We start from the raw sequence: 21,560 nt of genomic DNA, 5'->3' as shown, positions 1-21,560 counted from the left end.
AAAAGAAAAAAAAAAAAAGAATATATAATGAAAGCAGATTGCACAAAAAGGTGAAATAATGTGATCTTGTGTAAAAAAATAAAAATCATTTTTTTCAGCTGGTGGACCAGATGACACCGAGGTGCCACATGACACTGCAGGGCCGCACCATAGGCTGGTCTGGCCTGAACTTTGGTCAGGTACTTTGATCGATTTACCAGTTATTACAAAGGCGAATAGGATGTATTATTGGTTGTGTTTAGCAGATTCACAGTACGTGCCACCTACGGGTACTTTTGCCTGTGAATTTACACTGTACAAAGCACGGGATAGTACAGGTGACTGAACTGCATACGTAATACCTCGTCATTCACTTCACCTTACCAGGCAGTGATTACAATGACTCTCTGAGGCAGTGATTACAATTATTATTCAGGTTACTTGTCTTGTCTTATCTTAACTATGACAACATAACAAATGTTGATGTTTGTATTTTCATGTGTAAATATGGAGAATACTATGTTTACTTTGTCACCTAAACATTGTCTTGAATGTCAATTTGTAATTTTATTTTCAAAAACGACTATTGCTGTGACAAAAAACTGTCAATTACACCGCAGTTGACTGTATCGCCATGGCTTGCAAATGAACAAACATCAAAGAATACCACTCAAAGTTGAGCAACAAAGTCACTACTAAAAGTTGAGCAACAGTCATCTGTGTGTGTGTGTCAGTGTGTCCCCTCCATAACTCCAAAAACCATAAAACCTAGCAACCTGAAACTTTGCATACATGCAAAGAAAACTCCAAGGAAGTGCATGACTGAAAATTGGGTGTTTGGGTTAATTAAAACACCCCTTCTGAAGATAATTAATGGCCTTATTTAGTTATATCCTTCATCAGTTGCATAATCAGTCACCGCTCTGTGGGGTTTTAAGGCGTATCCGAAGTAACCTCGCTGTGGTCTGAAGCCACCGTGTTTTTTGGACTGCTCAACCATGCCCTAACTTGGAACAGGCCGCAACGATTTCTTAACTATAAAGTTTTTCTTTCAACTTGCCTCACTCATATTATCAAATACCTGTTCATCATAGCTACGAATAACTCAGTACATTGTAATGCATATAAATGCATGCCCGGAGACACCAGTGTTCACAGCTTTATTTCATTTCTGCACATGCGATAACTGTGAGAATCTCTTAAACTAAGCAGAATTACAATATTGAAGCTCCAGAATCTAACTTAGAAGCAGTTCAGACTCCGAAATAAGTGTTCATTTGTCCAATTCAGACATACTGTATTTGATATTTCAGGCGTCTCCAGGAGGTGTATGGTTGATATGATGGCTCGGTGATTGCTAATCGCATGCCAAGCGAGCCGTTTCTTATCAACCGTTTAGTTTGAGTGCTTAAGCCACGAGACGAGCGCTCTACTATATCCAGACTGTCACTGAATGCTGTACGCCGATCGACTTGAACAAAGTTCAGGGGTTATTCGCATTCGGTGTTAGCCACGTGTTGTTCTGTGGTGCCACACGCTTTGGCTGGCTCGCTGAAAATGTGAAATTTTACTTTCCATGACATTTCCCCTTTTTTTTCTTCCATTATATGACCTATCATTTCTGCATAAATAAATACAAATAAAAAATTAAACGTTTCGTTTTTAAAAGTTTCTTCAACCATTTTGTTGGGGTGCTTGGTGAAGCCATTTTACACACGCTATTCAAGCATCGATTGCGATACCACGGTCCGATACCAGAGTGCAAAATAAATTAGATGATTAGAGAGAGAAAAAATGTTTGCAGTTGTTATAAAGGAATGAATCACCATATCACGGCAGGAGAGCAGAGAAGTAAGCACGCTCACTCAAAGCCGTCGAACCAGGGTTCGAATCCTGATCCACCTATAAACTGTCATTGCGGGTGTTTCACAGGCAAGGTGACTCAACATGTGCCGTCTCTCGGATGGACATTACACTGATCATCACAACTGCCGGAATCCCCCCTCTCCCTCATTCCATAGCTGCACTCCCCTCTCCTCACTCCCCTCCCATCCCTCTCCCCTCTCACCCCTCTGCCTCTCTCACACCTATCCCACTCCTCTCTCTTACTCCCAACCCTATCCCCGCTCTCCCAACCATCTCCGTCTTTCCGACCCCGACCCCTGCCTCTCTCTCCGACCCCTCCCCTCTCCCTCTCTTTCATCTTCCTTCCCTCTATCTCTCTCTCCCACCACTTCCCCTGCTCCCCGACCCTTCCCCCTCTGTTGAGGGGACTTGCATGTACGAATCAAATTCGGAGTGAGCCTCCCAGTGGGGTGCTAAGGTCGCTGCATGTATGAGTGAGCATACATGCAGGCAGACCGTTGCCACGAAGGTAGTATGGGTTTTAAATGCTCCCGCCCCAGGTCTCAATGTGTGTGTGTGTGTGTGTGTGTGTGTGTGTGTGTGTGTGTGTGTGTGTGTGTGTGTGTGTGTGTGTGTGTGTGTGTGTGTGTGTGTGTGTGTGTCGTTCATTGGTATCTACATGTGCAGGTTTCAGAATGCGGAATGGAGTACTACCAGGATGGACTCAAAGTGTCCACCTTCATTTCATTATGGGGTCATGATTCATAGACCAAGCTGTGAAGTTTTCTGTTTTGTGCCGAGGGCTCTCTTCAGGATCATCACTGAGCCCTGGACAGCTTCCAACTGGAGTTTGTTTATCGTAATATTCCCAGGGATTGTTTGTAATATCTCTGTGAGGTTCTTTGTCATCATTCCTGAAGCTCCAGCTGTCACTGGTACAACCTTGCCATTCTTCAACTTCCAAGATCTTTTCACTTCATTCTTGAGGTCTTGGTATTTGGTCATTTTCTTGATTTCTGCATCGTTTTGTCCAAAATAACTAGTATTAACACCTCACTTTGCAATGCCTTCTTTTTGTTTTTGTACCAAAGTATGACATCTGGTCGTAATGCTTCGTTTTCGATGTTCACGCTCGATGGGATTATTCGGTCGTACATAAGTGGTACTTCCATGGTTTCAGTGATTGCTTTTGGTTCATGTTCCCACAAATTCTCTGGAACTGGGATATAAAAGTTTTTGCAGATGTGCCAGCAGATTACTTAACAAACTCTGTTGTGTCATTGTGTGTACAGCTGTTCCGACATGAGTTTTTCTTTTTTTAGTATGTGTCCAGTGATTAAGCATAACATATCATTCTCTTTACGAACCCCACCTCCCCCCCCTCACCTTTCTATTTCCCCCCTCCCCCCTCATTCTCTCACTCTATCTCTCGCTGTCTTTTCTCTCTCTCTCTCTCTCTCTCTCTCTCTCTCTCTCTCTCTCTCTCTCTCTCTCTCTCTCTCTCTCTCTCTCTCTCTCATCCACTCCCTCCTCGCACCCCTCCCTCCTGCAGTGTAAAGCAACGTTAAGTGAGGCGTTGCTCACCCCCCTCCCCCCACCAAATTCCTCGCTCTTCCCCCCTTCCGAGCTTCCCTTCTGTCCTCTCCTTTCCTCTCCCCTCCCTCCGTCCTCTCCCTTCCCGTTCCTTCTCTCCATCCTCTCCCTTCACATTTCTTGTGCCAAGCAGCTTGCAGAGTACTCCCCAAGTGGCTTAAGCACTCAAGTGAGCACCCCAACAAAACAGTTCATAAAGAACGGCTGGCTGGGCAAGTAAAAGCAAAGCTGATTGGTCATGGGACACACCCCAGCACCATCAATGCAAAAATAAAAACTGGCTAAAAAATTGGAGAAGGAGGGATCATAGTCTTCCTTCAAGTAAATACACTTACAGCACTGATAAGAATTGCTGGTTTCTTAAAATATTCAGATATCACTCAAAATTTTGACACTTGACTAGTCCACGAGCTCCGATCCTCTAATCCGAGCACAGATTTTGATTACATACTTTAGTAAGTCCATGAGAGGCGAAGTCTGGGCATTGTTAAGCAGGTTGAAACAAAATGGCAGCTTAAGACGTTGGTGAGGTGACAGCGAGCTGATCAGGATGGTGCACTACTATCTTGGTAAGGCTTTTTTTTTAATGATATGAACCCCGTTAATTATCTTCAAAGGGGTTGTTTAAACTTCATCAAATACCCAGTTTTCATTCACCAACTTCCTTGGCGTTTCCTCAGTGAACATTCAAAGTTTTGGGTTGCTCGGTTTCATGGTTTTGGAGTTATGGAGGACACACACTAACAACATTTATTATTATAGATACCTCAAGGTAACTGTGATATTAAATGGACTTTCACAGAAATTTGAATCGTTATCTACCCAGCTTGCACACTTCTAACTTCACACAAATGTTAAATGGGAAACAGCACCACAAAGGTGGAAATAACCCAAACTTTTTCATAGCACCATACTGTAGTTTGTGGACATAAATATGGGATCAAAGGGAAGTGGTTTTGAGTGAAATATGTGGGATCATAGTGATGTTCTTTTCTCGCGATAACCATGGGATCATAACGACATGGTTTTTGGGTGAAACCGTGGGATTATAACGAGGCGGTGTGTCAATAAATCGTGGAATCGTATGAGGTGGCTTCTCAGTGGAATTGTGAGATCATATAATAACGAAGTGGATTGTGGAAATCAACATGGCATCAAAGCGAGGTGTTTTGTGCGTATAAACTTGGAATCACATCGGGGTTGTTTAAGAGTATCGAGGTGGGATCATATCGTGAGGTGCTTTGCAGGCATAAACTTGGGATCTTATAGAAGAGGTTTGTCAGTGTAAATATGGCATCAAAACAAGGTGGTTTGTTGATATAGACGTTGGATCATTGCAACATTGTTTGTTGATATAAACGTTGCATCATTGTAAGTTTGTTTGTGGATATAAACGTTGCATCATTACAAGGTGGTTTGTGGATATAAACGTTGCATCATTACAAGGTGGTTTGTGGATATCAATGTTGCATCATCACAAGGTGGTTTGTGGATATAAACGTTGCATCATTGTAAGTTCGTTTGTGGATATAAATGTTGCATCATTACAAGGTGGTTTGTGGATGTAAACTTTGCATCATTACAAGGTGGTTGTGGATATGATAAAACAAGGTGGTTGTGGATATTGCATCATGACAAGTTCGTTTGTGGATATAAACGTTGCATCAATGCAAGGTAGTGTGAGCATATAAACGTTACATCATTGCGAGTTTGTTTGTGGATATAAACGTTGCATCATGACAAGGTGGTTTATGGATATAAACGCTGCATCATTGGAAGGTGGTTTGTAGATTTCAACGTTGCACCATTACAAGGTGGTTTGTGGATGTGATAAAACGTTGCATCATTGTAAGTTCGTTTGTGGATATATACGTTGCATCATGACAAGTTCGTTTGTGGATAAAAACGTTGCATCCGTCATTGCAAAGTGGTTTATGGACATAAACGTTGCATGATTGCAAGTTTCTTTGTGGACAAAAACATTGCATCCGTCATTGCAAAGTGGTTTATGGATATAAACGTTGCATCATTGCAAGCTCGTTTGTGGATATCAATGTTGCATCATTGCAAAGTAGTTTTTGGACATGTACGTTGCATCATTGCAAGGTCGTTTGTGGATATAAACGTTGCAGCATTGCACGGTGGTTTATGGATATAAACGTTGCATCATTGGAAGGTGGTTTATGGATATAAACGTTGCATCATTACAAGGTGGTTTGTGGATATAAACGTTGCATCATTGCAAGTTCGTTTGTGGACATAAACGTTGCTTCATTGTAAAGTGGCTTATGGGTATAAACGTTGTATCATTGAAAGATGGTTTCTGGATATAAACGTTGCATCATTGTAAGATGGTTTTCGGAGATAAACGTTGCATCATTGCAAGGTAATGTTTGAATACAAACGTTGCATCATTACAAGGTAGTTTTTGGAAATAAATGATGCATCATTACAAGGTGTTTGGTGGATATAAACGTTGCATCATTGGAAGGTGGTTTATGGGGAAAAAACGTTGCATCATTACAAGGTGGTTTGTGGATATAAACATTGCATCATTGCAAGTTCCTTTGTGGATATAAACGTTGCATCCATCATTGCAAAGTGGTTTCTGGATAGAATCGTTGCATCATTACAAGGTGTTTTGTGGATGTGAACGTTGCATCATTGGAAGGTGGTTTATGGGAAAAAAAATGTTGCATCATTTCAAGGTGGTTTGTGGATACAAATGTTGCATCATTGCAAGTTCGTTTGTGGATATCAATGTTGCATCATTGCAAAGTAGTTCGTGGATGTATAAGTTGCATCATTACAAGGTGGTTTATGGATATAAACGTTGCATCATTGGAAGGTGGGTTGATGATATAAACGTTGCATCATTTAATTGCAAGTTCCTTTGTGGATATAAACGTTGCATCCATCATTGCAAAGTGCTTTATGGATATAAACGTTGCGTCATTGCAAGTTCGTTTGTGGAAAAAACGTTGCATCAATGCAAGGTAGTGTGTGCATATAAATGTAACATCATTGCAAGGTAGTTTGTGAATATAAACGTTGCATCATTGTGAGTTCGTTTGTGGATATAAACATTGCATCATTACAAGGTGGTTATGGATATAAACGTTGCATCATTGGAAGGTGGTTTGTGGATATAAACGTTGCATCATTGTAAGAAGGTTTTTGGATATAAACGTTGCATCATTGCAAGTTCGTTTGTGAATATAAACGTTGCATCATTGGAAGGTGCTTTATGGGAAAAAAAAATGTTGCATCATTTCAAGGTGGTTTGTGGATATAAATGTTGCATCATTGCAAGTTCGTTTGTGGATATCAACGTTGCATCATTGCAAAGTAGTTTGTGGAAAAATACGTTGCATCATTACAAGGTAGTTTATGGATATAAACGTTGCATCATTGGAAGGTGGGATATGGATATAAACGTTGCATCATTGCAACTTCCTTTGTGGATATAAAAGTTGCATCCATCATTGTAAAGTGGTTTATGGATATAAATGTTGCATCATTGCAAGTTCGTTTGTGGATATAAACGTTGCATCATTGCAAAGTAGTTTGTGGATGTATAAGTTGCATCATTACAAGGTGATTTATGGATATAAACGTTGCATCATTGGAAGGTGGGTTATGGATATAAACGTTGCATCATTTAATTGCAAGTTCCTTTGTGGATATAAACGTTGCATCCATCATTGCAAAGTGCTTTATGGATATAAACGTTGCGTCATTGGAAGGTGGGTTATGGATATAAACGTTGCATCATTTAATTGCAAGTTCCTTTGTGGATAAAAATGTTGCATCCATCATTGCAAAGTGGTTTATGGATATAAACGTTGCATCATTGCAAGTTCGTTTGTGGATATCAACGTTGCATCATTGCAAAGTAGTTTGTGGATATAAACGTTGCAACAATGCAAGGTAGTGTGTGCATATAAACGTTACATCATTGCAAGGTAGTTTGTGGATATAAACGTTGCATCATTGGAAGTGGTTTCTGGATATAAACATTGCACCATTGTAAGATGGTTTTGGGATATAAACGTTTGGTTTTTGGATATAAACGTTGCATCATTGCAAGCTCGTTTGTGGACATATATGTTGCATCATTGCATTATAGTTTGTGGATATAAACGTTGTAGTATTACAACGTGGTTCATGGATAGAAACGTTGCATTATTGTCAGATCGTTTGTGGATATAAACGTGGCATCATTATAAAGTTGTTTATGGATATAAACGTTGCATCCTTGCCATGTGGTTTTTGGGGACAAACATTGCATCATAACAAGGTGGTTTGTGGATATAAACGTTGCATCCTTGCAAGGTCGTTTGTGGATATAAATGTTGCATCATTTCAAGGTGTTTTGGAGATATAAACGTTGCATCATTGCAAGTTACTTTGTGGATATAAACGTTGCATCCATCATTGCAAAGTGGTTTATGGATATAAACGTTGCGTCATTGCAAGTTCGTTTGTGGACATATACATTATACGTTGCATCATTGCAAGGTGGTTTGTGGATATAAACAATGCATCATTGCGAGTTTGTTTGTGGATATAAACGTTGCATCATGACAAGGTGATTTATGGATATAAACGTTGCATCATTACAAGCTGTTTTGTGGATATCAACATTGCATCATTGGAAGGTGGTTTTTGGTTATAAACGTTGCAACATTGGAAGGTGCTTTATGGATATAAACTTTGCATCATTGCAAGTTTGTTTGTGGATATAAATGTTGCATCATTTCAAGGTGGTTTGCGGATATAAACGTTGCATCATTGCAATGTAGTTTGCGGATATAAACGATGCATCGTTCCTAGGTGGTGTTTGGATATAAACGTTGCATCATTGGAAGGTGGTTTATGAATATAAACGTTGCATCATTCCAAGTTCGTTTGTGGATATAAACGTTCCGTCATTGCAAAGTGGTTTAGGGATATAAACATTGCATCATTGCAAAGTGGTTTATGGATTTAAACGTTGCATCATTGCAAGGTGGTTTATGTAAATAAACGTTGCATCATTGCAAGGTAGTTTGTGGAGATAAACATTGCATCATTACAAGGTGGTTTATGGATATAAACGTTGCATCATTACAAGGTGGTTTATGGATATAAACGTTGCATCATTGGAAGGTAGTTTGTGGATATTATTGCGAATTCGCACCTGCCGGCGTGCGATCGGCCGCTCGACTCGAATGGCGGCCGCCTCTCCCACCGGACGGACAATTCAGTCGTGACCCTCCGGGAACTATCGCCCGGTGCCAGTCACGGGTGGGCCTTTCGACCTCACCACAATTGTGCCAATCGGCCACCCGATCCCACCGCGACCTCGTCGCCGACTGCTGTCTTCCCTGCCTCGGACCCGAGCTCCTTGGCCTCCTCCCACAATTCTCCTCAGTCGACTGCAGAAACCACCTTGACGCCTTCGCCTCCCAACTCCACTCCGCTCTCCAACCTGACTTGACTTCCAAAACTCTGCCACACTCCGCCGCTCTTCCAAACTGACTCTCCCCGATTTGCCTTGCGCTCGGCGCTTTATAGGCCGGCAGGAGAACCCATATGCAAATTTCCGGATCAGGATGAGCTCCGGGGCGGAGCCACGCTCGCCCATTGGATGGAGGAAAAGGGACGTGAACCTCCCCTGATCCTAGAATTTGCATATTTCGATTTCACACGGTCGTGCCTGGAGGCCGGGCCAAGCCGCTCTCCGCGCTTGCTGATTGGACGGATGAGAAGTGGGCGTGTAGCATTCTTGATCCGAAATTTCCCTCGGAAAGGCCGCTATTTGCACTCGCGACTCGGTGCGTATCGCTTGAACGAGCCCAAGACAGCCCGATGCTCAGTGTTCACAGGTGATGCGGGAATGGCCGTAGAAGGAGAGAGGTGAGGGTGGTGGAGGGTTTTTGGTGGTGGTTTGATGGTTATGGCGGTTGATTCAATATAAAGATAGAACAGAAAAACGCCGAACTCAAAGCGTCGCAGCCCGAATGAATCACACAAATTCCCTCTAAACAACGGGTGTGGGGCAAACTACACATGTACTTCGAGTTATCTCACCTACGGGACCTGAATGGTGGTTTGCGAATTTCCACAGCCATAACGCTACCCCCTCCCCTTTTTACAGACTCGTCCTGAGTCGTCAAATTCTCGTGTGCAATCATGTGTAGTTCTCCCCGAGTACGTTTTACCTTCGGATCCCTGAGTGCGACATTCATGGTATTCGTGTCCTCAAAATAAATAACCTGAGGGCTGAGTCACGAACAAAACAAACCCACTCACTCAGACGACTTGAATAAAATTGCCGGCGCAAGACAGACATGCCGGGGGCGCACTCATATGTACAGTACATCTTAACCTTAAAATTTTACACAAAACCAGGGCCCAGGATCAATTCACAGCCGCGCACCTGTAGCGTGACGTCATGACAGCTGTTCGCGTCCCTCGTCCCTCTTGGACGGCACCATCCGGCAGGGATTCACCCTCCTGCCGGATTCCAACCATACCCGCAGCCATGACGTCAACCGGCGCATAAAAAAACCACAAGCCCCACGTCTTGAGGGGTTCCCCACGTGAACACGTGCTCTGCCCGTTGGAGCTTCACACACACGCTCGCGTGGAGAACCCGTCCGGTCCGAATCCGTTTACCTGCCTAACCTTTGTCCGTCCACGGGATCAGCAACATCCACCGCTGGAGTTTCCGGACCGGGCTTCACTCCCGCAAGCGAGCACGTGGCGGCCTCGTGCGTTGCACAGCACGGACCGCGCGCTCGCTGCTGGGTGAACCCGGCACGGTTTCCAAAACAGCTACGGCCGCTACTCGGCTTTTGTCTCTCTGTCGCCGTTGTCATCGCCATTCCAACCACGCACACCTGCGTGTTACGACGCCCACTCTCCACTCCATCACATTCACCCTGGGAGATGCGGCTGCATGCTCACGCATGCCGACCGACATCTCCCTCACACACAGCGACCTTGCACACGCTGTCTCTCTCCCTACACTCGGCCGCTCACTCACTCGTGGCGTTTCCCTTGTACACACCATACCACTCACACATGCGGGGGCACTCGCCCGCGGTGCTTCATCCACACACGGCGTGCTGGGAAGCACGCACCTCGGCACACTTGCCACCACACCACTCACACACGGGGTCGCTTCCACACACGGGGACGCACTCACACCTTGCACCACCCACACCGGGATAACCACACTCGGGATTTGTGCCACCCCAAGGGTTTCCGGGGCCTCTATACCTCCCAAGCTCTCCGTGCACCTGTCCACAGCACCCGTCCCTTCAACTCCGCGAAGCACAACCAAACCCACCTGGTCGTGACTCGCTTCAAGAGAGCATAGCGGCTCCCTCCATTCCCGAAGGAGGCTATCCAACTGCTCGCACCGGCTCCCTACTCGTTCTGCGAGCTCACCCCCATTATCCTCCACTACCTCTGTGTGTTCGTCACTAACCCCATCCAATTCACTCTCTATCTCCCGTGTCTCTCGCAATATTTTCATTTCCTTCTTTGTCTTTGTTACTTCCCTCGTCTCCTTTTTTATTTGTGTCTCCTTTATCAAGGCCCGCCCCAATTGTTCCTTCATCCGACGAGTGGCGTCAATCAAGTCCTGCACCACCATCATTGCTCCTTGTGGTGCTGTCACACATCCCACCTGATTACGTTGTTCCACTTCCTGGCTCCTTCTGAGTTGTTCCTCCTCTCGGAACTTCCTGAGTTCTTCGTTCTCCCTCTGGAGTTTTTCAATCTCCCTGGACTCCAATCTTGCTCCCCGTTTTAGTTGTTTAATTTCCATCTCACATTGTTCTTGTTTTCTACCCCACAGTTTCTCCTGCTCTTCATTTTCCAATCTCATCGTTTCTTGCAATTGGCTCATTTCCTTCCTGTGTTTCATTCGCTGTTCTCTCATTACCCTTCCTTGTTTCCTCTCCTGTCTTTCCTTCTCCAGTTTCGTTGTTTGCTTCATTTGGTTAATCTCCCTTTTGTGTTTCATTTGCTGTTCTCTCACTACTCTTCCTTGTTTCCTCTCCTGTCTTTCCTTCTCCAGTTTTGTGGTTTTCTTCATTTGGTTCATCTCCATTTCGTGTTTCATTCGCTGTTCTTTGTCTATCTCCTCGCACTCCAACCTCGCCTTTAATTTCAATTGGTCAATCTCGGCTTCATGTTCCTTTTGTTTTCTTTCCCATTGTTCCTCTCGTTCTTCCCTCTCCAAACTCATTGTGTCCTTCAATCTCCTGATTTCTCCTTCCTGCTTCATTCCTTGCTCCTTCAACTTCTCCTCGTATTCCAACCTATTTTTTTCGTTTTGTCGTTCAGTTTCAAATTCATACTCTTTCAGTTTTTTGTTCCTCGTTCTGCAATCTCATTATTTCCTTTAATTGATGGATTTCTTTCTCCTGTCTCATTCCTTGTTCTTTGTATTTCCTATTCCACTGTCTTCCTTGTTCCTCATTCTGCAATCTCGTGGTTTCCTTCAGTTGGCTGATTTCCTTCTCCTGTCTCATTCCTTGTTCTTTCAGTACTCTTTCTTGTTCCTCATTCTTTAATCTGGCCTTTGCTTCCAGCTGTTCAATCTGTGCAGTGTGGTTCCTCAACGTTTCATTCTCTGCTATCGTTCTTTCTTCTCTCAACGACTCCAGCTCGTCTTGTAATTCCCTTTCTTTGGCTTCGTGCTCCGGTATCTCATCAACTTTTTTCCATTTTTCCTCACTCTGTTCATCCCTTTCCTTGCACATCTCATCCCTTTCCCTGCTCACCTCCTCATTCGCCAACCATGCTCTTCTCCTCAATTGTTCCTGATATTCCTGTTCTCTTGTTACCTCCTCCTTCAGTTGCTTTACCCCCAAATTGTGTTTCCGTTTTTGCTCTTCCAACTTTTTCTTCAGCTCGCTCTCCGCTTGTTCCCACTTATGGATACTCAACTCTATTTTGCCTATTTTTCCCTTTAATTCTTCCTTTAATTGTTTTACTTCCAGCTCGTGTTTCTGTTTTCCTTTTTCGAGCTCGGTCCTCCATTCTTCCTCCAATTGTTTCCGACGCCCGCCAATGTCCGGCGTAGGCGCGCTTGACCTCGCCTGCCATGCCCACGTGGTTTGAAACGATTGTTGGGAGCGCTCGCCTCGTGTCGCGCCATTCGCAGCGCATTAAATAGCCGCTTGCTCCATGCTGCGCTGAGGTGCGATCGCGCCGCCATTATGTGACCCAGTTTGCCAGCAAAGTCCATGCTCAGAGTATGAGGGTGAGCTCCCTCGTGATTTAAAATTACAAGCAGTACCATCCCGGGCCATGGATTCTACATTATAACACATATTCATTTTTACCCCCCCGGCACCCACTCGCCTTGAGACGCCATCTTATTTCTCGTAAGGGGTTAATTTAAATCGCTCGTAATTTGGAGGGAATCGGGGGTCGCTCCTCTCACCCCTGAGCCAATTCCCCGTGAATTTAGCTGGAGACGGGAGGGTTTGTATCCCACTCCTGACACCAGTGTTGCGAATTCGCGCCCGCCGGCATGCAATCGGCCGCTCGACTCGAATGGCGGCCGCCTCGCCCACCGGACGGACAATTCAGTCGTGACCCTACGGGAACTATCGCCCGGAGCCAGTCACGGGTGGGCCTTTCGACCTCACCACAATCGTGCCAATCGGCCACCCGCGTAGGATAGGGTTCTTCGCGAAACTCGACCTACCTAAGTACCCACGCGGATGGTAGACCGGGCGATCGTACCTTGCCGCAGGTCGACTCTGGACACGAGCCGCTTAAGCGGTCCATTCCGTGCTGTCGGGATAACCGAGCGATGTTATCGTCGGCCTCAACGGTTCCGATTAATTATCGGGCGTATTAAGCCCACGACCAACCCTTTACGTGAAGCAAGATGGAGATTCAAACGAAGGAAAGGATGCAGCGAAACGGGGAACAGTTCAACATAATGCACATTTATTACCCAGCCCATGAAAAGCACACATATACAGTCAAACAGTCAGAATGCACATACAGTGGGGAGAACAAGTATTTGATACACTGCCGATTTTGCAGGTTTTCCCACTTACAAAGCACGGAGAGGTCTGTAATTTTTATCATAGGTGCACTTCAACTGTGAAAGACGGAATCTAAAATAAAAATCCTGAAAATCACATTGTATGATTTTTAAATCATTAATTTGCATTTTATTGCATGAAATAAGTATTTGATCCATCAGACAAACAGAATTTAATATTTGGTACAGAAACCTTTGTTTGCAATTACAGAGATCAGACCTTTCCTGGAGTTCTTAACCAGGTTTGCACAGACTGCAGCAGGGATTTTAGCCCACTCCTGCAAACAGAACTTCTCAAGATCCTTCAGGTTTTCGGGGCTGTCGCTGGGTAACACAGACTTTCAGCTCCCTCCAAAGATTTTCTCTTGGGTTCAGCTCTGTAGACTGGCGAGGCCACTCCAGGACCTTGAGATGCTTCCAACGGAGCCACTCCTTAGTTTCCCTGGCTGTGTGTTTCGGGTCGTTGTCATGCTGGAAGACCCAGCCACGCCCCATTGAAAATGCTCTTGTTGAGGGAAGGAGGTTGTTGGCCAAGCTCTCGTGATACATGGCCCCATCCATCCTCCCCTCAATACGGTGCAGTCGTCCTGTCCCCTTTGCCGAAAAGCATCCCCAAATAATGATGTTTCCACCTCCATGCTTCACGGTTGGGATGGTGTTCTTGGGGTTGTACTCATCCTTCTTCTTCCTCCAAACACGGCGAGTGGAGTTTAAACCAAAAAGCTCTATTTTGGTCTCATCAGACCACATGACCTTCTCCCATTCCTCCTGGATCATCCAGATGGTCATTGGCAAACTTCAGACAGGCCTAGACATGCGCTGGCTTGAGCATAGGGACCTTGCGTGCGCTGCAGGATTTTAATCCATGACGGCGTAGTGTGTTACTGATGGTTAATTTTGATACTGTGGTCCCAGCTCTCTTCAGGTCGTTGACCAGGTCCTGCCGTGTAGTTCTGGGCTGATCCCTCACCTTTCTCATGATCATTGAAGCTCCACGAGGTGAGATCTTGCATGGAGCCCCAGACCGAGGGAGATTGACTGTTATCTTGAACTTCTTTCATTTTCTAATAATTGCACCAACAGTTGTTGCCTTCTCACCAAGCTGCTTGCCTATTGTCCTGTCGCCCATCCCAGCCTTGTGCAAGTCTACAATTTTGTCCCTGATGTCCTTCGACAGCTCTCTGGTCTTGCCCATTGTGGAGAGGTTGGAGTCTGATTGATTGAATGTGGACAGCTGTCTTTTATGCAGATAACGAGTTCAAACAGGTGCAGTTAATACAGGTAATCAGTGGAGAATGGGAGAGCTTCTTAAATACAAAACTAACAGGTCTGTGAGAGCCAGAATTCTTACTGGTTGGAAGGTGATCAAGTACTTATTTCATGCAATAAAATGCAAATTAATAATTTAAAAATCATACAATGTGATTTTCAGGATTTTTGTTTTAGATTCCGTCTTTCACAGTTGAAGTGTACCGATGATAAAAATTACAGACCTCTACGTGCATTGTAAGTGGGAAAACCTGCAAAATCGGCAGTGTATCAAATACTTGTTCTCCCCACTGTATATCAATTTAAAACAAAAACAACAATGCAGAGCTACGACCGAATACGCGAGCACACGGCAACACTTATACAGTTTTTTACTTCACAGACGGCGCCAACACGCATTTACTCAAAAGCAAAGAAAAGAAGCCACCCTCATAGGCAAGGGGGCAGACGGGCCGTAGGCCAATGTGTGCGCGGGACCTGAAGGAGCGGTCAGGTCCGCGAGACCGGGTGGGTCCTACCCGCGTCCTCGTGACGAGCCGCAAATGTCCGCGTGGCTGTGCCCCGACTCCGCGCTCCTTCGCGGGTTTCGTTGGCACCGCATGAAGTGGCGTGGGAACGGAGCCCCCTTTTTGCACTATCTCAGCGCGGGGGAAAGGGGGAAATTGTTGATGCCCTGGGGGAGGAGAATGGCTTGCTGGCTTGGGTCCCGCGACGAGCGATCCCACCGCGACCTCGTCGCCGACCGCCGTCTTCCCTGCCTCGGACCCGAGCTCCTTGGCCTCCTCCCACAATTCTCCTCAGCCGACTGCAGAAACCACCTTGACGCCTTTGCCTCCCGACTCCACTCTGCTCTCCAACCCGACTTGACTGCCAAAACTCTGCCACACTCCGCCGCTCTTCCAAACTGACTCTCCCCGATTCGCCTTGCGCTCGGCGCTTTCTAGGCCGGCAGGAGAACCCATATGCAAATTTCCGGATCAGGATGAGCTCGGGGGCGGAACCACGCTCGCCCATTGGACGGAGGAAAAGGGGCGTGAACCTCCCCTGATCCTCGAATTTGCATATTTCGATTTCACATGGTCATGCCTGGAGGCGGGGCCAAGCCGCTCTCCGCGCTTGCTGATTGGACGGATCAGAAGTGGGCGTGTAGCATTCTTGATCCGAATTTTCCCTCGGAAAGGCCGCTATTTGCACTCGCGACTCGGTGCGTATCTTTTGAATGAGCCCAAGACAGCCCGACGCTCAGTGTTCACAGGTGATGCGGGAATGGCCGGAGAAGGAGAGAGGTGAGGGTGGTGAAGGGTTTTCGGTGGTGGTTTGATGGTTATTGCGGTTGATTCAAAATAAAGATAGAAGAGAAAAACGCCTTACGCAAAGCGTCACAGCACGAATGAATCACACAAATTCCCTCGAAACAATGGGTTTGGGGCTAACTACACATGTACTTAGAGTTATCTCGCTTACGGTACCTGAATGGTGGTTTGCGAATTTCCACAGCCGTAACAAAATAAACGTTGCATCATTGCAAGTTCGTTTGTGGAAATTAACGTTGCAGCATTACAAGGTGGTTTATGGATATAAACCTTGCAACATTTCAAGGTGTTTTGTGGATACAAACGTTGCATCATTGGAAGGTGGTTTATGGATATAAACGTTGCATCATTACAAGGTGGTTTGTGGATATATACGTTGCATAATTGCAAGTTCGTTTGTGGATATAAACGTTGCATCATTACAAGGTGGTTTCTGGATATAAACGTTGCACCATTACAAGGTGGTTTGTGGTATAAACGTTGCATCAATACAAGGTGGTTTATGAATATAAATGTTGCATCATTGCAAGGTGGTTTGTGGATATAAACGTTCCATCATTACAAGGTGGTTTGTGGATATAAACATTGCATCATTACAATGTGCTTCGTGGAAATAAACGTTGCAACATCAAAAGGTGTTTTGTGGATATAAACGTTAGATCATAACAAGGTGGTTTATGGATATAAACGTTGCAACATGACAAGGTGTTTTGTGGATATAAACGTTGCATCATTACAAGGTGTTTTGTGGATATAAACGTTGCATAATTGCAAGTTCGTTTGTGGATATAAACGTTGCATCATCGCAAAATGTTTTATGCATAAAAACATTGCATCATTGCAAGTTCGTTTTTGGATATAAACGTTGCATCATTGCAAGGTGGTTTGTGGATATAAACGTTACATCATCGCAAAATGTTTTATGCATAAAAACATTGCATCATTGCAAGTTCGTTTTTGGATATAAACGTTGCATCATTGCAAGGTGGTTTGTGGATATAAACGTTGCATCACTGCGAGTTTGTTTGTGGATATAAACGTTGCATCATTGCAAGTTCGTTTGTGGATATAAACGTTACATCATCGCAAAATGTTTTATGCATAAAAACTGCATCATTGCAAGTTCGTTTTTGGATATAAACGTTGCACCATTGCGAGTTTGTTTGTAGATATAAACGTTGCATCATTGCAAGGTGGTTTGTGGATATAAACGTTGCATCATTGCGAGTTTGTTTTTGGATATAAACGTTGCATCATTGCTAGGTGGTTCATAGATATCAACGTTGCATCATTGCAAGTTCGTTTGTGGATATAAACGTTGCATCATTACAAGGTGTTTTGTGGATATAAACGTTGCATCATTGCAAAGTAGTTTGTGGATGTAAACGTAGCGCCGTTGCAAGTTCGTTTGTGGATATAAACGTTGCATCATGACAAGGTGGTTTCTGGAAAGAAACGTTGCAACATTACAAGGTGTTTTGTGGATATAAATGTTGCATCATTGCATGGTTGTTTGTGGATATACACTTTGCATCCTTGTAAGATGGTCTGTGGATATAAACTTCGCTTCATTGAAAGATGGTTTTTGGATATAAACATTGCATCATTGCAAGGTCGTGTGTGCATCTAAACAATGCATCATTGCAAGGTAGTTTGTGGATATAAACGTTACATCATTGCAAGTTCGTTTGTGGATATAAATGTTGCATCATTACAAGGGGGTTTCTGGAAATAAACGTTGCAACATTACAAGGTGTTTTGTGGATAAAAATGTTGCATCATTGGAAGGTGGTTTATGGTAATAAACGTTGCATCGTTGCAAGGTCGTTTGTCTATGTCAACGTTGCATCATTGCACGGTAGTTTGTGCAAATCAACATTGCATCATTACAAGGTGGTTTATGGATATAAACGTTGCAACATCATAAGGTGTTTTGTGGATATAAACGTTCCATCATTATAAGGTGTTTTGTGGATATAAACGTTGCGTCATTGCAAGTTTGTTTGTGGAAATAAACGTTGCATCATGACAAGGTGGTTTCTGGAAATAAACGTTGCAACATTACAAGGTGTTTTGTGGATAAAAATGTTGCATCATTGGAAGGTGGTTTATGGTAATAAACGTTGCATAATTGCAAGTTCCTTTGTGGATATAGACGTTACATCATTACAAGGTGGTTTGTGGATATCAACGTTGCATCATTGCAATGTGGTTTGTGGATATCAACATTGCATCATTGCAAAGTAGTTTGTGGACAAATACGTTGCATCATTGCAAGGTGGTTTCTGGATATAAACGTTGCACCATTACAAGGTGGTTTGTGCATATAAACGTTGCATAATTTCATTGTGGTTTGTGGATATAAACGTTGCATCATCACAAGGTGGTTTGTGAATATAAACGTTGCATCATTACAAAGTGGTTTGTGGATATAAACGTTGCATCATTGCCAGGTAGTTTGTGGATATAAACGTTGCATCATTGCAAGGTCGTGTGTGCATCTAAACATTGCATCATTGCAAGGTAGTTTGTGGATATAAACGTTGCATCATTGCAAGTTCGTTTGTGGATATAAATGTTGCATCATTACAAGGGGGTTTCGGGATATAAACGTTCCATCATTATAAGGTGTTTTGTGGATATAAACGTTGCGTCATTGCAAGTTTGTTTGTGGATATAAACGTTGCATCATGGCAAGGTAGTTTGTGGATATACACGTTGCATCCTTGGAAGATGGTCAGTGGATATAAACTTCGCATCATTGTAAGATGGTTTTTGGATATTAACGTTGCATCATTGCAAGGTCGTTTGTGCATCTAAACATTGCATCATTGCAAGGTAGTTTGTGGATGTAAACGTTGCATTATTGCAAGTTCATACACCATTGCCAGTTCGTGGATATAAATGTTGCATCATTACAAGGGGGTTTAGGGATGTAAACGTTGCATCATTATAAGGTGTTTTGTGGATATAAACGTTGCATCATTGGAAGGCGGTTCATGGACATAAACGTTGCATCATTACAAGGTGATTTGTGGACATAAACGTTGCATCATTACAACGTGGTTTGTGGATATAAACGTTCCATCATTACAAGGTGGTTTGTGGATATAAACGTTGCATCATTACAATGTGCTTCGTGGAAATAAACGTTGCAACATCATAAGGTGTTTTGTGGATATAAACGTTAGATCATAACAAGGTGGTTTATGGATATAAACGTTGCAACATGACAAGGTGTTTTGTGGATATAAACGTTGCATCATTACAAGGTGTTTTGTGGATATAAACGTTGCATAATTGCAAGTTCGTTTGTGGATATAAACGTTGCATCATGACAAGGTGGTTTCTGGAAATAAACGTTGCAACATTACAAGGTGTTTTGTGGATATAAATGTTGCATCATTGCATGGTTGTTTGTGGATATACACTTTGCATCCTTGTAAGATGGTCTGTGGATATAAACTTCGCTTCATTGAAAGATGGTTTTTGGATATAAACATTGCATCATTGCAAGGTCGTGTGTGCATCTAAACATTGCATCATTGCAAGGTAGTTTGTGGATATAAACGTTACATCATTGCAAGTTCGTTTGTGGATATAAATGTTGCATCATTACAAGGGGGTTCGGGATATAAACGTTCCATCATTATAAGGTGTTTTGTGGATATAAACGTTGCGTCATTGCAAGTTTGTTTGTGGAAATAAACGTTGCATCATGACAAGGTGGTTTCTGGAAATAAACGTTGCAACATTACAAGGTGTTTTGTGGATAAAAATGTTGCATCATTGGAAGGTGGTTTATGGTAATAAACGTTGCATCGTTACAAGGTCGTTTGTCTATGTCAACGTTGCATCATTGCACGGTAGTTTGTGCAAATCAACATTGCATCATTACAAGGTGGTTTATGGATATAAACGTTGCAACATCATAAGGTGTTTTGTGGATATAAACCGTGCATCATTGCAAGGTGGTTTCTGGATATAAATGTTGCATAATTGCAAGTTCCTTTGTGGATATAGACGTTACATCATTACAAGGTGGTTTGTGGATATCAACGTTGCATCATTGCAATGTGGTTTGTGGATATCAACATTGCATCATTGCAAAGTAGTTTGTGGACAAATACGTTGCATCATTGCAAGGTGGTTTCTGGATATAAACGTTGCACCATTACAAGGTGGTTTGTGCATATAAACGTTGCATAATTTCATTGTGGTTTGTGGATATAAACGTTGCATCATCACAAGGTGGTTTGTGAATATAAACGTTGCATCATTACAAGGTGGTTTGTGGATATAAACGTTGCATCATTGCCAGGTAGTTTGTGGATATAAACGTTGCATCATTGCAAGGTCGTGTGTGCATCTAAACATTGCATCATTGCAAGGTAGTTTGTGGATATAAACGTTGCATCATTGCAAGTTCGTTTGTGGATATAAATGTTGCATCATTACAAGCGGGTTTCGGGATATAAACGTTCCATCATTATAAGGTGTTTTGTGGATATAAACGTTGCGTCATTGCAAGTTTGTTTGTGGATATAAACGTTGCATCATTGCAAGGTAGTTTGTGGATATAAACGTTGCATCATGACAAGGTGGTTTCTGGAAATAAACGTTGCAACATTACAAGGTGTTTTGTGGATATAAATGTTGCATCATTGGAAGGTGGTTTATGGATATAAACGTTGCATCATTGCATGGTTGTTTGTGGATATACACGTTGCATCCTTGGAAGATGGTCAGTGGATATAAACTTCGCATCATTGTAAGATGGTTTTTGGATATTAACGTTGCATCATTGCAAGGTCGTTTGTGCATCTAAACATTGCATCATTGCAAGGTAGTTTGTGGATGTAAACGTTGCATTATTGCAAGTTCATACACCATTGCCAGTTCGTGGATATAAATGTTGCATCATTACAAGGGGGTTTAGGGATGTAAACGTTGCATCATTATAAGGTGTTTTGTGGATATAAACGTTGCATCATTGGAAGGCGGTTCATGGATATAAACGTTGCATCATTACAAGGTGATTTGTGGACATAAACGTTGCATCATTACAAGGTGGTTTGTGGATATAAACGTTCCATCATTACAAGGTGGTTTGTGGATATAAACGTTGCATCATTACAATGTGCTTCGTGGAAATAAACGTTGCAACATCATAAGGTGTTTTGTGGATATAAACGTTAGATCATAACAAGGTGGTTTATGGATATAAACGTTGCAACATGACAAGGTGTTTTGTGGATATAAACGTTGCATCATTACAAGGTGTTTTGTGGATATAAACGTTACATCATCGCAAAATGTTTTATGCATAAAAACTGCATCATTGCAAGTTCGTTTTTGGATATAAACGTTGCACCATTGCGAGTTTGTTTGTGGATATAAACGTTGCATCATTGCAAGGTGGTTCATAGATATCAACGTTGCATCATTGCAAGTTCGCTTGTGGATATAAACGTTGCACCATCGCAAAATGTTTTATG

At 43.3% G+C, this 21,560-nt stretch overlaps 3 long non-coding RNA genes across 9 annotated transcripts in view; 2 read left to right on the top strand and 1 right to left on the bottom strand.

Moving 5' to 3' along the window:
* LOC147015748 (uncharacterized) overlaps window positions 1-21,560 on the top strand; it is a 257,017-nt gene that overhangs the window by 84,543 nt on the left and 150,914 nt on the right. The gene's annotated exons all lie outside the window — the stretch shown is intronic.
* Window positions 1-21,560, bottom strand: part of LOC147015749 (uncharacterized) — a 152,822-nt gene that overhangs the window by 59,422 nt on the left and 71,840 nt on the right. The gene's annotated exons all lie outside the window — the stretch shown is intronic.
* Window positions 1-21,560, top strand: part of LOC147015750 (uncharacterized) — a 57,760-nt gene that overhangs the window by 15,771 nt on the left and 20,429 nt on the right. For all 3 annotated transcript variants that reach the window (XR_015049815.1, XR_015049814.1, XR_015049813.1), the window contains exon 3: window positions 99-179. This is a non-coding gene — a long non-coding RNA (uncharacterized LOC147015750). The remainder of the gene's footprint in view (window positions 1-98; window positions 180-21,560) is intronic.

This window comes from Eptatretus burgeri, chromosome 12 (genome assembly GCF_056783735.1).
Source record: "Eptatretus burgeri isolate ZD-2024b chromosome 12, Ebu_testis_v1, whole genome shotgun sequence".
Classification (NCBI taxonomy): Eukaryota; Metazoa; Chordata; class Myxini; order Myxiniformes; family Myxinidae; genus Eptatretus; species Eptatretus burgeri.
Note: the sequence above shows the minus strand (reverse complement) of the source record. Positions and strands in the feature narration are given on the sequence as shown.